Below are 14868 nucleotides of genomic sequence, written 5' to 3'. Positions count from 1 at the left end.
CGAAATTAAAATGGGGGTTAACCTTGCCCTCGCCCCTGATTTTTTTTTAAAAAATCCCTCAAATGGGATGGGATCCCCACGGGAACGGGGTCTCACGAGACTTTTTGACATCCCTAATATAAGTCATGAATTTGATGTTTATAAGTTCAAACATTAAAAATATATATACAAATAAATTATAGATCACTCCAAATACATTAAAAACTTTCTAAAATTTATCATATATTTTTATTTAAAAAAAACTATATAGATTTAAAAAAAAATCACCTAAATTTATTATGAAAATGGTGTTTTTATTTGGTTTAACCGGTTCAATTGGGTTTTTCTAAAAACCAACCGGTTTAATCTGATTCAGAAATCGACATAAAACTGGTGATAGTTGAACCGTTCCTTTCTGCGATTTCCCGTCCAACCAGTTCGACCGGACGGTTCTAACCGGTTTTTAAAACATTGATCTCAATTCTCAAGTGTCGTCGTATGCTTTTAGCGTTTTCCAATTCCAAAAATTTTTAGATTTAATTAATATATACTAGTTATAACCATAATTACTATTATAAAATTAATTAAATTTTATTATAAAATATTAAATTTAATTAATTATTTTAAATAAATCTCTTAATCTAATAAATAAAACCATTTTTACACATGGTAGTCTATTAGCACCCCCAATAAAATTATCCCGCCAATTACATATAAGTGAATTTTCAAAATTGTTTTTATATCTTTAAAACTAACACGTTGTATTGCACGCTCTTTATACTTTTTGTTTTTGTTAAAGATGGCAATGTGGGCGGGTATTACAGGGGACCCCGATCCCCAACCTCATCCCCGAATCCTCATTTTAATCCTCATCCTCATCCCCATTGAGGAATATAAATAAACCTTCATTGTCACCCCCAACAAGGATTGGGGATCCCCAACGGGGAATCGGGGATTTATTTTTCTCTTTTAACGTGAAATTTTTTACATAAAGAAAAACTTTAAATTTCAATTTTACCATCATAAATTTAAAGATTTTCCAAAATATAAAAATATCCATAGATTTCATTAAAAAAAATATATAAAAACAAATTTTCTATCAAATTTAAATACATACATGAAAATTCAAGTAGAAAAAAAATTATCAAAGTGATATTTTAGTTAAAATAGATAAACAAAATACATAAAATATACATGAGCTATATATATGTTCAACCAAATAATTAATAATAAGTTAGGTTATTTGGATCAAATTTTATGTATTGTAAATTGTAATATAAATATATGTTTTGTATTATATTTATATATTAATATATATCGGGGGCGGGTCCAGGGGCGGGGATTAGGGGTATCCTCATTCCCACTTTTTTATTCGGGGATTCCCCATCCTCGCCCCCATCCACGGTCAACTTAAGGATTCATCGGTCAAAACGGGTGCGAGTTTCGGGTTCCCCATCGGGTATGGGGTTTTTTGTTATCCCTAGTTTTTGTTAATCCCATAAATTGAGGAACTAATCCATATATTTTTGGCAATGTCTCTCCTTCTCTCAAACCCTAACAGTCATCGGCCACATCTCACGCAATAGAAGGTATGTGCTTCTTTGTCATCGCTTTTATCATCTCTCAAATATTTTATTGATCATTTACGTGACATGTTCTTCAACCCTTTCTCTTCCTATTGAATGATTCTGGAAAGAGCTACAGGCAATGTTGTAAAACTCGCCGAATTGGTCGATTACTCCTCTGAGTACTCGCTACTCGGCCCCTTACCGAGGCGAATTGCAAAATCTCGAGTACTTCCCGATCGGCCCCGTACTGAACTGAGCCATGTTGTAAAACTCGATCAACTCGGTGATTAATATGTATAATATAATTAAGGATTTATTATTTAACACGCTCACATGTGATTATTACTACATATATATCTTAAATTTTCAGTAATTATTCACGAAGTGAGACCATTATGTGTTTTTCAGTTTTTGTGTATTCACATGTATTTAATTTTGTTATATATTTCTATCAACTTATGATTTTGACATATATAATGTCCCTAAAATATTTCTACATGAATTACCGAATCCAAGTACTACCCGAGTACTCCTGAGTACTCGTTACTCGGTAGTCGGCCGAGCAGGTACCGAGTAACGAGTTCTACAACATTGGCTATAGGTTTATTGGAAAAAAAAAACTTTGTTAAGGGTTTTGTACATGAAGTTTTATGGTAATTTGGTTTCAAAGAATGTTAAAATTAGAAAATTGTATCTTTACGGAATGCTATTTGTAACAACGCAAATTTTCAAATAAATTCTTTATTTTAAATAAAGTGAGTTCGTTCATCCAATAATATTTATTTCATGTTTCAAAACAAATACATATGTAAATTCCCCAAGATCTCAAATATCGGCAGTGTGTATGCATCATGCCGGTGCCTTCCCACAGTCCTCGCTAGTACCTGAAACACATACATAACAACTTGTAAGCATAAATGCTTAGTGAGTTCCCCAGTATACCACTTACACATATACGCCTTTCCAGGCCCGGACCTTCCGGCCCACAGTACAATGCCTTCCGGCCCATATGATAATCGCATTCCGGCCCATAATATAATTGCCTTCCGGCCCATAAGATAATTGCCTTCCGGCCCATAAAATACTTGCCTTCCGGCCCATAAGATAATTGCCTTCCGGCCCAAAAACATATATAACACATAATACATTTAATCTAACACATATATCACATATATCATATATCATACCTGACCTACCTGTCACATAGTACATTGCCTTCCGGCCCATAGAAACATACATAGCATGCATAGCAACTATTCCTTTCAATTATAGTATATATATAACACGTAACATATTCGACCTTCCGGTCACACAGTCAAACCCTTCCGGGTACAGTTTAGTGAGAAGGCTCACCTCGTAGTATGTAAACTATAAACTCTTGAAACCACTCGCACTCGGTCCGCCAATCTGCAGTCTCCCTATAATACCATATACCCTTATTAATAATCTTATCAAACAAGACAACTGACCCTACGAAATTACATGCAGGTCAACTCTGGTCAATGGTCAACTTGACCGGACTCGTCGAGTACAAAGGCGACTCGACGAGTCTAGACGTCCTCCCCAACTTTCCCTGTTGTTTCCCTTTCTACTCGTCGAGTATCCCTCTTGACTCGACGAGGTCCTCGTGGAAGAATCGCGGGGCCACCCCGACTCCACTCGCCGAGTCCGAAGACGACTCGACGAGTTCCAATGAATCCTCAACTACTCGCCGAGTCTGAAGAACAACTCGGCGAGTCCCTGTAAATCTTCAAGCTACTCGCCGAGTCTGATCATTGGACTCGGCGAGTCCATGCCATGTAGTCGATCATCTGCTCCCTGAAATACGCATGGTCCCGAGACATGCACCCATGGGACTTTCTGGACGTCTAAGTATCCTATTACTGGTGTATAAACGACTGGGTAACACACAATAATCTATCTAATCCCCAAATGGGTCTCATAAACCCTAGATTCGTGTACAACACCAAAACAACAGAAATGGTCCGAGTATTACCTGGAAACGTGTTCTCTGTGTCCCCAACCTTCAGAGCTCAATCCCCTTGTTCCTCCTTTGACCACAACCTTGCCTCTTCTTGCCTAACAAAGCCTTCAAGTTTCCACTAGCCATCACTCCTGCTCCAGATGCCCACAGACGTTTAGGTTCTCCTCAATCGGCCAAAAGACGAGCAATGATGGCCCTAAAGACGTTATATACGATCCAGAATCAAACGGCTAGGGTTTCTGCTGAACAGCGTCGACTCGCCGAGTCCCTAATGGACTCGTCGAGTCCATTCGCGAATCTGCGACCAAGTCCGTGGTCCTACTCGGCGAGTCAGGCACCAACTCGCCGAGTCCCCTCCTAAAAAAATGCCCCAAACATAGTTTTAAAGTAATACCTGAAATTCCGGGCTGTTACAACTCTCCCCCACTAGAACTAGACTTCGCCCTCGAAGTCTCACTCTGCGAATAATTCCGGATGTTGCTCCCGCATTTCACGCTCCGGCTCCCAAGTCATCTCCGATCCCTTCCGGTGTTGCCACTGAACCAACACCAGAGGTACCTCCTTGTTCCGCAGAACCTTGATCTTTCGATCCCTGATAGCTACTGGTCTCTCGGCGTAATTCAGGCTCGCATCCACCTGAATATCCTCTAACGGAACCACCGCCGATTCATCGGCTATACACTTCCTCAGCTGTGATACGTGAAAGGTATTGTGAATCTGACCCAACTCTGCTGGCAACTCCAACCGATAAGCTACCCGACCTACCCTTGCAATTACACGAAACAGACCTATGAACCGGGGCCCCAACTTGTCCCTCTTTCTGAACCGGATCACTCCCTTCCAAGGAGAAACCTTCAGGAGAACGAAGTCGCCAACCTGAAATTCTAGCTCGGACCGGCGTCTGTCCGCATAACTCTTCTGTCGGCTTTGGGCGGTCAATAATCTCTGCCTAACCTGCTGAATCTGCTCTGTCGTCTAGAGTACGATCTCTGTACTGCCCATCACTCTCTGACCCACCTCTCCCCAGCAAATGGGGGTCCGACACCTCCTACCATACAACTCAAAAGGTGGCATACCAATGCTCGAATGATGGCTGTTGTTGTAGGAAAACTCTGCCAAGGGTAAATACGCATCCCAGCTACCCCCGAAGTTTAACACACACGCTCGAAGCATGTCCTCCAATGTCTGAATCATCCGCTCGCTCTGCCCGTCGGTCTGGGGATGGTATGCGGTACTAAAATGCAGTTTAGTACCCATCTCCTCATGAAATTTCTTCCAGAACCTGGATGTGAAACGTACATCACGGTCTGAAACAATCGAGATCGACACTCCATGCCGAGATACTACCTCTCTCACGTATAACTCCGCCAACTTCTCCGCTGATGAACTCTCGCTAATGGCAAGGAAGTGTGCACTCTTCGTCAATCTATCCACAATCACCCAAATTGCATCGACTCCCCTAGCAGTTCTTGGCAATTTGGTGATGAAATCCATAGTAATCTGTTCCCACTTCCACTCAGGAATCTCCAAGGGTTGCAACTTACCATGCGGTCTCTGGTGCTCGGCTTTAACCCTACGGCAAGTCAAACACCTCTCAACGAACCATGCGACGTCTCTCTTCATACAAGGCCACCAATATTCCTTCCTCAAGTCCAAATACATTTTCGTAGCACCGGGATGGATCGAAAATTTCGATCTATGAGCCTCCTCCATCAAAATAGTACGCGTACCGCCCACGAATGGTACCCAAATCCGACCCTGAAACGTCAAAAGTCCTCGTCCATCCTTAACGAACTCTGAAATTAACCCAACGACTCTCTCTTTCTTCTGCATTTCGGATCTCACAGCCTCGGCCTGCGCCCCACGAATAGCATCCAATATCGGGGTCATCACTGTCAGTCTCAAACATACGTCTCGCAATGGAGTGCTTTCCACTCTACGACTCAATGCATCGGCTACCACGTTAGCCTTGCCTGGGTGGTATAGGATCTCACAGTCATAATCCTTAACCACATCCAACCATCTCCTCTGACGCATATTTAGGTTGGGTTGATCCATCAAATACTTCAAACTCTTATGGTCCGTGTATATAGTACAACGAACCCCGTACAGGTAGTGACGCCATATTTTGAGAGCGAACACCACTACCCCCAACTCTAAATCATGTGTGGGATATCTCGCCTCATGAGGCTTCAGCTGCCTCGACGCATAAGCTATCACATGACCTCTCTGCATCAACACCGCACCCAGTCCCGAAATCGATGCGTCGCAATATACGACAAAATCCTCCATCCCTTCCGGGAGAGCTAATACCGGGGCTTCGCACAGTCTCTGACGAAGTGTCTCGAAGGAAGTCTGCTGCTCGGGTCCCCATGAGAATGTCACACCCTTCCGGGTCAATCTGGTGAGCGGTACCGCGATCTTGGAGAAGTCCCTAATAAATCTCCGATAGTACCCCGCCAACCCAAGGAAACTCCTGATCTCGGAAGGTGACTTCGGTGCCTCCCAACTCATCACTGCTTCCACCTTGGCCGGATCGACCAATATCCCTGCCTGATTAACAACGTGTCCAAGAAATTGGTCCTCCCGCAACCAGAAGTCACATTTGGAGAATTTTGCATATAGCTTCTCCGACCTTAGTACTTCAAGGACCTCCCTCAAATGTCTCTCATGCTGCTCTCTAGTTCGCGAATATACTAGGATGTCGTCGATAAATACAATCACAGACCGATCCAGCATCGGCCTGCATACCCTGTTCATGAGGTCCATGAACACTGCCGGGGCATTGGTGAGCCCGAAAGGCATCACCACGAACTCGTAATGCCCATACCGCATCCTGAATGTTGTCTTCTGGACGTCCTCATCCCGCACTCTTACCTGATGGTACCCTGATCTCAGATCGATCTTGGAAAACCAAGATGCCCCTTGCAACTGATCGAATAGATCATCGATCCTCGGTAACGGATAGTGGTTCTTGACCGTCACCTTGTTCAACTCCCGGTAATCAATACACATCCGGTGTGAACCATCCTTCTTCTTGACGAATAGAATCGGTGCTCCCCACGGCGAGCTACTCGGTCGAATAAATCCCTTCCCCAGCAACTCCTGGAGTTGCGAGGACAACTCTTGCATCTCTGGAGGTGCAAGACGATAAGGCACCTTCACAATAGGCGCAACCCCCGGAACCAGATCGATACCAAACTCTACTTGCCTCGCAGGAGGTACTCCCGGCAAATCCTCTGGAAAAACATCTGGAAACTCGCGCACCACTGGAACCTCCTCCACTGTCCTCGGTCTCTCGGAAGTCTCCCGCGTATCCAACACATACGCCACAAAACCTTTACATCCCTGCTGTAGACATTGCCTCGCCCTAGCAGCCGAACAAAAAGCTGATCCCGAACGGGTACCCTCGCCGTACACCGTAAGAACTCCCCCACCAGGGTCTCGTATAGTCACCAGCTGGCGCTCACAGTCGATGACGGCGCTGAATCGGCTCAACCAGTCCATGCCCACGATGACACAGACATCACCCATCGCAATAGGAATTAGGTCAATCGGGAACGCAACCCCAAAAATCTCTAGCATGCATCCCCGAAGAACCTCCGTAGCACAAACCACCCTCTCGGCCGCTATAGAAACGCTCAGAGGCCGACTTAACGGCTCACGACTAATGCTGATATGCTAACTAAAACCTAAAGATACAAAGGATCTACTCGCACCCGAATCAAATAACACAAGAGCAGGCATAGAGTTCACAATAAAAGTACCTACACATATATTAACATAAGCATAACATTTCAACTTTAAATAAATACGCGAATTACAGTATACCTGCCACAACATCGGGTGCAGCGCGGACCTCCTCCGCAGTCAGCTGAAAGGCTCTCCCGCGAGCCCTCGAGGCCTCGACCTTCGCCGGTCGTGTCTCGGTAGTCCTGGTAGTAGGTGTAGATCCCTGTCGAAGCTGCGGGCACTCGGCCTTCCGATGACCTGTCTGGTTGCAATGAAAGCAAACCATAAACCCCTTAGGACAAGCCCTGGCAATGTGTCCTTCCTTGCCACACTTGTAGCAACCACCCGCTCTACACGCCCCCTCATGACTCTTGCCGCACTTTCCGCAAGTGCGGCCCTTCGAACCTCCCGTCCTCGAATCAGCGGACTTAAACCGCTTGGCTGCCGGCTGAGACTGAGCCGGTCGCCGGTCCACCTGCCGAGACTCGGCCTCCTCCCTGGCCTGGGTCTCCAACTCGATCTCGCGCTTCCTGGCATTCGCTTGAAGCTCAGTGAAAGTACGATAGGTGGAGTTCGACACAAACTCCCGGATATCCCTCCTCAACACGCCCAAGTACCGGCTCATCCGTGACTGCTCTGTAGACACCAACTCGGGGCAGAACATCGCCCTCTCATGAAACTTCCGTGTAACCACCGCAACGGAATCAGTACCCTGCTTAAGGGTCAAGAACTCCTGGATCAATCGTTCCCTCTCCACTGGGGGAACGTACTCGTCCCTGAACATCTCAGTAAACCTCTCCCATGTCACCGCTGAAATCTCCGCCTGAGTGAAGTTTGCCGTCACGAACTTCCACCAATCCTTCGCTCCCAGACGGAGCTGGTTCAAGGCGAACCGTACCCTCAGGTGCTCCGGGCATGAACAAGTGTAGAAGCACCCCTCAATATCGGTGATCCACCTCATCGCAGCAATCGGATCCTGCGTCCCATCGAACTCAGGGGGTTTCGTGTTGCTGAATTCCCGGAATAGCAACGAATCACCCCCTTGCGGCCTAGCAGCGGCCACAGCTGCGGTAGCGGCAACGACTGCAGCTTCAGTCAGTGCGGCGTACCGCTCCTCAAACTCCTCCATCAGGGTGGTCTTAATGGACCCAAACATCTCCGGGATCTCAGCCCGAACCGCCGCAGCTACCTCCTCCTGAATCATCTGGCGAATCTCCTCGTCACTCATACTGCTCGAACTCGCTCCGTGGCGTGTCGTAACCATGATGTCTCTGAAATACAACATAAAATTATCAGAGACTCCATCAAGTACATTTGTACTCGATAACGCAACCCTACTCAGTCTCCGATATCCAGGGATTCTTACTTGGGTCTTCCACCGACCCGGTGTCTTCGGTAGTACGGGCCCAATACTACCGACCACACCGTGTCAGTATTCGTCCCAAATCTTCCTCCCCAAACCCCGAATAGTGAGTACTCTACTTCTCGTATGCACTATCTACCTGCACGCTACCGAATATCTCATACAAGCAACTTCCCTAGACTAAGGCATCACAAAACAGGCCATTCTAGTCCTATCATGTATACCTAGTCTTCTAGCATGCATACAATTCATAATTCAATGCATAACATAACATTGTAAGGTATTCTGGGGATCTTTACCGTTCGGGCGCTGGCTGATCGTACACACTGCGTCTTTCTTGTTTACCACTTTTCCATTTATAAAAGTTTATGTATTTATTATTTTTAAAAGATTTTTCCTCAAATCCTCGGTTTGAGTTCAGTTACACCCGAAGGTACACCCGAATCCCTCAAACCAAGGCTCTGATACCAATTGTAACAACGCAAATTTTCAAATAAATTCTTTATTTTAAATAAAGTGAGTTCGTTCATCCAATAATATTTATTTCATGTTTCAAAACAAATACATATGTAAATTCCCCAAGATCTCAAATATCGGCAGTGTGTATGCATCATGCCGGCGCCTTCCCACGGTCCTCGCTAGTACCTGAAACACATACATAACAACTTGTAAGCATAAATGCTTAGTGAGTTCCCCAGTATACCACTTACACATATACGCCTTTCCAGGCCCGGACCTTCCGGCCCACAGTACAATGCCTTCCGGCCCATATGATAATCGCATTCCGGCCCATAATATAATTGCCTTCCAGCCCATAAGATAATTGCCTTCCGGCCCATAAAATACTTGCCTTCCGGCCCATAAGATAATTGCCTTCCGGCCCATACATGATTGCCTTCCGGCCCAAAAACATATATAACACATAATACATTTACTCTAACACATATATCACATATATCATATATCATACCTGACCTACCTGTCACATAGTACATTGCCTTCCGGCCCATAGAAACATACATAGCATACATAGAAACTATTCCTTTCAATTATAGTATATATATAACACGTAACATATTCGACCTTCCGGTCACACAGTCAAACCCTTCCGGGTACAGTTTAGTGAGAAGACTCACCTCGTAGTATGTAAACTATAAACTCTTGAAACAACTCGCACTCGGTCCGCCAATTTGCAGTCTCCCTATAATACCATATACCCTTATTAATAATCTTATCAAACAAGACAACTGACCCTACGAAATTACATGCAGGTCAACTCTGGTCAATGGTCAACTTGACCGGACTCGTCGAGTACAAAGGCGACTCGACGAGTCTAGACGTCCTCCCCAAATTTCCCTGTTGTTTCCCTTTCTACTCGTCGAGTATCCCTCTTGACTCGACGAGGTCCTCGTGGAAGAATCGCGGGGCCATCCCGACTCCACTCGCCGAGTCCGAAGACGACTCGACGAGTTCCAATGAATCCTCAACTACTCGCTGAGTCTGAAGAACAACTCGGCGAGTCCCTGTAAATCTTCAAGCTACTCGCCGAGTCTGATCATTGGACTCGGCGAGTCCATGCCATGTAGTCGATCATCTGCTCCCTGAAATACGCATGGTCCCGAGACATGCACCCATGGGACTTTCTGGACGTCTAAGTATCCTATTACTGGGGTATAAACGACTGGGTAACACACAATAATCTATCTAATCCCCAAATGGGTCTCATAAACCCTAGATTCGTGTACAACACCAAAACAACAGAAATGGTCCGAGTATTACCTGGAAACGTGTTCTCTGTGTCCCCAACCTTCAGAGCTCAATCCCCTTGTTCCTCCTTTGACCACAACCTTGCCTCTTCTTGCCTAACAAAGCCTTCAAGTTTCCACTAGCTATCACTCCTGCTCCAGATGCCCACAGACGTTTAGGTTCTCCTCAATCGGCCAAAAGACGAGCAATGACGGCCCTAAAGACGTTATATACGATCCAGAATCAAACGGCTAGGGTTTCTGCTGAACAGCGTCGACTCGCCGAGTCCCTAATGGACTCGTCGAGTCCAGTCGCGAATCTGCGACCAAGTCCGTGGTCCTACTCGGCGAGTCAGGCACCAACTCGCCGAGTCCCCTCCTAAAAAAATGCCCCAAACATAGTTTTAAAGCAATACCTGAAATTCCGGGCTGTTACACTATTCCTTCACTGGATCCATAACACTTACAATCCAAGTTATTTTTCTGTCATTTATTGTATTTAATCGCACTTCACATTATCCACTAAGTGACAATTGACAAGCCATTGGTTATGCCGACGTTAAAATATATGATGAAACCATTAAAAAGTGAGATTACTCAAATGATAATGTTTTGCTTTTGTATCTAGAGGAGTAGTATTGATCTTATTCCCTCTTTCTAGCTCCCTCTCAAAGCAAATAAAGGTAAGTCTTGATCCGAAGACTTGGGTTGTTCCCAAAACCTTAAATTAAAAGAAATAATGTTAATCTAATTTGGATGAAAGAAGAAGCATACTAGGCATTTGAACACAAGAAAATTAAAAATTTTCATTACTTGCTGATCAGGTTTGTTTCTTTTTCGTTTTTCTAATTTTTTTTTGCATATAAACCCTAAAAATTAGGTCGTGTCCAAGCCATGCGTACTCTTACATACGCCCCGCATACGTGGATGAGTCTCGTGATCTGGATATGTGTTGGTTCATCAAGCGTACTTCTAGAGTACGCCCCACGTACTAAGGGACCAAAAAGTAAAGTTTTGCATTAAGGGGCTAAAAGGGAAACTTACCAAAATACGAATGTTATAGTAGTAGTCTTTACCTAATTTGCAACTATTTTTTATTTTTTAAAATTCCAAAAAGAATTTATTTTTTTATTTTCGCTTTTATTTTAGCATAACATTTAACCTAGGAGGTTAGCATGCATGCATTTTTGTTGTCTGTTTGTTCTCACCCCTTTGGACGCCATGGAACATGTTCATAACTATTGTATCATTATTGGTCCAAGATCTTGTTCGTTATCCCACACATCGAATCGGGACCACTAGTCCGCAGTTTGGGAAAGCATTGTGGAATCTCAAATCATAAAATTGATGATGATGTGTGTACAGTCTCGTTTTCGCAATCTGATAAGTTTAGAAAAAACATTTAATCCATAACTATGAGCATAAATCTTAGTGAGTTCCCCAAAATACAATATACAACAATATACATACAAACATGGCCTTCAGCACGAAGTTGGTCTACCCCTTTGGCCTTTAGCAGAAAGCTTTTCCACCTTAACCTTCAACATATAGTTGTTGGAAAGAGTGTCCAATATAATTAATTATTGATAATATTCCTAATGATGACAAGGTCTTCTTGGATATTGATGAATCTGAACCTTTACAATTGTTGGATATTGATTATGATTTGATTTTTGGAAATACATCTCATGTTGTTAATGCTGAAATTCATGCCAATGACAATCATATTTCTGAATCAACGAAGCTCAATGATGATTCAACATCAAATCCTCAAGAAATAGGTGAAAGTATGCATACCAATCCAGTGGAGGGGAAGCATTTGGATTCGAACAATCTTGATGAGAGGGAGCATTCTTTTGAGGGGGAGAATGAGAGAATGGATGCTGATGTTGAGGGGGGGTATCATATTGAAGGGGAGCACACAGGAACTGATGAAAATTTTCATGATGTTAATGATGTTTGTTCGATTGCAGGTTCAGATAATGATGATTTATACGAAGATGCACCTTTGGAATTTGATCCAGCTTTTCCACCAATAGAGAAATGGACAAGAGATCATCCGAATGATCAAATAATTGGGAATCCACAAGAGGGGTTTTTAACGAGAGCTCAAATTCGTGCAAAGAATGAGGTATTGAATACTCATCAAGAATTTTGCATGTTCAATGTTTTTATATCTAAAATCGAACCAAAGACAGTTAAGGTTGCAATGGAACATTCAGATTTGGTTGTTGCAATGCAATCTGAATTGTCTGAATTTGAACGAAACAAGGTTTGGAGATTAATTCCTAAACCAAATGATGTTTCGATTGTCGGGCTAAAATGGATTTTCAAAAATAAAACCGACAAAGATGGAAATAGTGTTCGAAACAAAGTCAGGCTTGTTGTCAAAGGTGACTCACAACAAGAAGTGATAGATTATGAAGAAACTTTTGCCCCTGTTGCAAGACTCGAGGTTGTTCGTATATTTCTGGCTTATGCAGCTCACAAAGACTTTGACGTTTATCAAATGGATGTGAAGTGTGCATTTCTGAATGGAGAGCTTGAAGAAACTGTTTACGTAGAACAACCTCTAGGTTTTATTAACGAAGAACATCCTAATCATGTTTATATCTTAGATAAAGCAGTTTATGGTTTAAAACAGACACCAAGAGCATGGTATGCAACACTTACTTCATTTTTAAAACAATATAAATTTAAACAAGGATCAGTTGATCCCACATTATTTCGAAAGAAATTTGAGAATCATCTAATGCTTGTTGAAATTTATGTTGATGATATAATTTTTGGCTCAACTGAACCTGCTTTGTCTAGTGAATTCGAAAATTTGATGAAGAGTAAGTTTGAAATGAGCGTGATGGGAAAAATCAATAATTTTCTTGGTTTGAATATTCGACAAAACAGAGAAGGCATTTTTATCAACCAAGAAAAATATACGAAGAATTTGTTAGAGAGGTTTGGATTGACAAATAGCACAAAACTTCGTGTTCCTATGGCTACAAGCACAAAGCTAATACCTTCGTTAGATAAACCAACAGTTGATCTAACTCTTTACAGGAGTATGATTGGTTCATTATTTTATCTAACCGCCAGTAGACCTGATATCATGTTTTCTGTGTGTAACTGTGCTAGGTACTAATCAAATCCTCGAGAACCACATCTCACAGTTGTAAAGATATCTTTCGTTATCTCAAAGGAACAATTTTGTTAGGATTATGGTATCCTTCGAAAATTAGGTTCTTCATTCAATCATATTCGGATGCATACTTGGGTGGTTGTAATCTTGATCGAAAAAGCACAAGTGGAGGATTTCAATTTCTTGATGGTAAATTGGTGAGTTGGCAATAAAAAAAGCAAACATGTGTATCAATATCAACTGCTGAAGCAGAATATGTTGTTGCGGCTGCTTGTACATCACAAATAATTTGGATCCAAAGTCAATTGTGTGACTATGGAATTAATATGAAAAAGATTCCATTATATTGTGATTCACAAAGTGCCATAAGAAATTGTCATAATCCTGTACAGCATTCAAAGACTAAACATATAGCCAGAGTCGTCGAGTTGGGTCGCGATTTCGAGCACGTTTAAGTTGGCGACTCGGCGAGTCCATATCCCGGACTCGGCGAGTCCGCCAGTCTGGATGAAATCCTAATTTCAAGGGTTTGCACCCTATATAAACAACTTTTGGAGGCCTCAAGTCAGCCCCCATCACCCCTCAGAGCATCATACAAGGGTTTGCACCCTAGATCCCTCTTTGCATTTTTGTGTGATTTTGGTGTGTTCTTTGAAGATTTTGAGAGATAAAGGAAGGTAGATAAAGAAGAGAAGAAGGAGATCCTAGATCCTTGAGGAATTTCAGAAGAAAGTAAGGTATATCTTGGCCCTTTTCTGTTTCTATGCTTAAATCTCCTTTGTGAAGCCATTCTTTATCCATTTCTTAGCTTAGTAGTAACATAGAGGATTCATGGGGTTGATTAACCTTCAGATCTAGCTAGATTTGATTTCCAGGAGCTTAGATCTAGCACCTTTATGGATCCATTTTGCATGAAAGCTCTAGATCTACTATTATAGTGTGCTTTTAACCTTAAAACCTTCATTTGATGTTATTTACACGTAAAGTTGGAAACTTTACGTGTAAATCAAGTCCCAGGAACCCAGATCTATTAATGGCACAGATTAGTTTCAAGCAGAATGGATTGTATAGTATTTGCATGCATACGACTCGGAGAGTCATTCTTTTGACTCGGCGAGTCGAATCGCGAGTCCCCTGTGTTTCCTTTTCGAGTTATGCCGAGTGGAACCAGTGAGTGAGAGGTGGACTCAGGGAGCTAGAGGGTTAGACTCATTCGTGGAAGAACTCGATGAGTCAATGCCCTGACTCGGCGAGCCCAAGGCAATCTTCATACTTCAAGAACAGACTCTTTACAATATTCAATTGTTATGGTACTACGTGAAGTCATCCACCCCCAAATGCTTCCGCCATTCTGGTTTGGG

This window comes from Lactuca saligna, chromosome 9 (assembly GCF_052625555.1).
Source record: "Lactuca saligna cultivar CGN05327 chromosome 9, ASM5262555v1, whole genome shotgun sequence".
NCBI classification, from domain to species: domain Eukaryota; kingdom Viridiplantae; phylum Streptophyta; class Magnoliopsida; order Asterales; family Asteraceae; genus Lactuca; species Lactuca saligna.
This window is presented reverse-complemented; position numbering follows the sequence as displayed.